Raw genomic sequence first — 3,690 nt, forward strand, 5'->3', positions numbered from 1 at the left:
TTCACCTTTGTGGGCCACAGCAGCTTGTATTCCCCCCCACCGTGTTCCCCTCTCCCCAACGCACTTCTTGCATACTTGGGCACCAGAGCTCCACGCTTAACCTGCATCTCCGCTCCCTCCCAGCCCTTTTGGAGCCATGAATTGCTTGATTAATGCTCCATGTCTCCCTTCCACCCCCCGGAGCCAGAATGTTGCAAACAGCTGATTTTCGGCATTCCAGCTCTGGGTGGGAGGATGAGCTAGGATGGAGTGTGAATATGGTGATTTGCAGCTCCTCTGAAAGTGCTGGTGTGGGGGAGAGGAGTAGGTAAGTGGGGGGGCTCCAGTGCCCCAGTGTGTGAGAGACAGACACGTTTGGAGTGGTGGAGGCAACCAGGCGTCTGCAGGTTGCCCATCCCTGGGTTAGAGCCTTTGTCTTGCAATCCAACAGGACGAGGCTACAAATCCAACCCTCTCCTGCTTGGGTAGAATTATCTCTGATCGTGTCCTCTTGCCTGCCAGGCTCGTGCAGCAGCAGCAGCAGTGTGACCCCTGCCCACTGTCATGTTACATTCTCTGTGTTCTACATTATATGCTGATAACACTCATTTGAGGGGAGGTGTCAGGTCTGGGTCAAATCTGACAAGGACTCAACGCTCTTGGGTCAGATTTGAGTCAGCTGTGCCCCGCTTTGGCTTGGCTATGGCATTGGCATGAAACTAGAACCAAGCAGACCTGTAGTAGGATGACTAATTTCCTCCAGTGCTAGACTTACTGGATGAAATTCTGTGGCCTGTGTCATTCAGGAGGTTGGGCTAAATTATCGTCGTGGTCTGTCTGGCCTTAACATCTGTGGCCTCCCAGGCTGTGTCTGCACAGCCCCTCCTTTTTGAAAGAAGCATGCAAATGCAGCCAACGGAAAATGCAAATGAGGCATGAATTTACATATCACATGCCTCATTTGCATACCCTTATGTGATTGGGTTTGCAGAAGTGCTGTTTTCAGGAGAAAAAAAAAAAGAGCCATATGGCTAGGATTCCTTTGCAAAAATACCCATTTCCAAAAGAGTCCCTTCTTCCTATTTTGTTTCAGGAAGAAAAGATCTTTGAAAACTTTTTTTCAAAAGAACCCTATTTACATGGCCTCCTGCCCCCCCCCCCCCCCCCCCCCCAGAAACAGCACGTTTGGAACAGTGAGTGGCCACCATTATGCAAATGAGATTCACAATATGCAAATCCGCACCTCATTTTACTTTTGAATTGGCTGTATTTGCATGCCCCTTCCGAAAGTCGGGGGGGGTGCAGTGTAGATGCAGCCCCAGAGACCTAGGGTGAAATTGTAGCCCCTCTGATGTTAATGGGAGGTTTGCATTCACCTTTAATGGGTACAGAATTTCATCCCGATTCACGGTTCTATTTTTTAAACCAGCAGATACTTCCCCATTTAAATAATAGAAGAGTTGTGAGAGAAACTTTTCAAAAGCAGCTAAGTGACCGTTTTCAAAAAAGTGGCCATTGGCACTAAGGCCTTTAAGGCTGTGGCCACACTACCCCTCCCTCTCGGAAGAGGTATGTAAATTACATCCATTTGAAAATGCAAATATGGCATATGCATCACTTTCATTGGCATAGTGGCGGCCATGTGAAATTTGAAGCTGCTAACTTCCAATTCATTTTGGGAGTAAGGGAATTTTGAAGTTGGGCATGTATTTCAAAGTGCCCCATGGCTAGACTGCTAGTTAGCACCTTCAAAATTTGCATGGCCACTATTATGCTAATGAGGCCCCGCATATGCATGGTAGCACCTCATTTGCATTTTCAAACAGTCGTAATTTATATTCCCCCTTTTGAAAGGGAGGGGGTAGTGTGGCCACAGCCTAAGAGTAACATTTTTCACAAGTCCTCTTTAGGAATGGAATTTAAGATTTTTAGTGGGGCTTTTATTTTCTCAGGGGAAATTCCAGTTTCATTGGAATTAAAAACATTTTATGGGAATGTGTCAGTTGGACAACATTTTCTACAGGAAAAAAGTTTAAAATGAATTCTTGGCAAGTTTTCCTATTCTCTTGTTATAATGTTGAAACATTTTGGTTTTGGAAGGCAATTGTTGCATTCTGACTTTATAGTAAAATACTTGAACACAATAAAATAAAGTATTTTAACATCTGTATACTGTCTCTTATATGATGTTTTAACTAATACTTTATTGCCTATTTTAACTTTCTTGAAACAACATTTTGATAGTTCCTAATTGAAATTTGTCAGAATTGTGGTTTCATGGAAAATTTCAAAGGATTATTTTGTTGCAGAGGGCATGCGGGGGTTATTTTTGGAATATTGCATTTTTAGCCCCCTAGATCAGAAATTCTTGTTACAGACCAGCTCTTGTCCGAAGTCACTTGGACATTTTAAAATTATTATTATTTTACTCCCCTTCTGTTGTAAAAATAATCCAGGTATTAGCTAAATGAATCATAGACAAAGTAGTACAGCTAGATTAGAGAATAAAATACTCTTTCTATATACACTTATCAACTCAGAATTTGAAGAGTTAATGCTGAGTTTATTTTACATTGATTATATAAAATATTCCCTTTGCTGGTTCTGTAGGCAATATAATTGAACAATGTTGAACTCTCTATCTAATGACACACGTAGTTCATCTCCTGTACTAAGTAAATTAAGTACAAATTGGCTATTAATATTTAAGAGCAAAAGATAAATGCTAGCTAGAAATTGGAGCAATTTGTACATCCATTCCAGCCATTAAAAGATTAGTCTCAGCCATGCACTCTGTGGGTCCCTTATCTTTTATTAATGCCTTGCTGCTTTATTTTATTAAGAAATTTGATCAAAAATACACAGCAGGGCTCAGACGTTACTGTTCCAATAGCCTAGTGCATTTTGCACTACTGAAAACTCTGGATAAGCTGAAGTAGTACAGCACTATATGCGTGGAATGTGTTGAAATGATGAGGGCACAGAGCAGAATACAGAGGCTTTTCAAATGGGTTGAAATATAGTGGCTTTTGCAGTGGTTGGGTTCAAGTTGGTAACTGCCCAAGTGGTTACTGTTATTACTATAGCCTGTGTGCTAAGAATGTTGGCACTTCCTGGATGTATAAAAAGGTAGTCCCTAAGTTAGTGGTGTTACCACCTATGCAGGCCACGTAAATGCAGGGAAGAAACAAAAAATCAGTAGCAATGGGTGGACATACATAGCAGATGTCTGGGTGCCTTGATTGTTGTTTATAAATGGATGCTGAATGGGCCTCACTGAGGGCAAGCTAGAGTTTGCAGGCTTGCTGGAAGCAGTGTGCTGTAAGCAGGAGTGGCCTTAGGGCAAGGTGAAAAAGGCAATTGTCTTGGGCCCTGCGCCTTCAGGGCTGCACACTCCAAAAGGTTGTGCCCAGCCCACCGGCCTGACCACGCTTCAGCTTGCTGCTTTGGGCCCTGCAAACCCTTTGGCTTGACCTGGTTGTAAGGAGGGGCTGAAAGGAAGGCCAGTGGCTGAGGCACTCGGGTGAGATTTGGAAGATAAGGGGTTCAGTTCTTGGCTGTATCACAGACTCCTTGTGTGACTTATGGCAAGTCATTCTCTCTCTCATCGCCTCGATTCCCCATGTATAAAATGGAGGCCAGGCATATCAGTTTCTAAAGCACCGAAGGCCCAATTTCAAAAGTGGCAGCTAGGAGCCGATGACTTGTTCT

This window comes from Carettochelys insculpta, chromosome 7 (genome assembly GCF_033958435.1).
Source record: "Carettochelys insculpta isolate YL-2023 chromosome 7, ASM3395843v1, whole genome shotgun sequence".
Classification (NCBI taxonomy): domain Eukaryota; kingdom Metazoa; phylum Chordata; order Testudines; family Carettochelyidae; genus Carettochelys; species Carettochelys insculpta.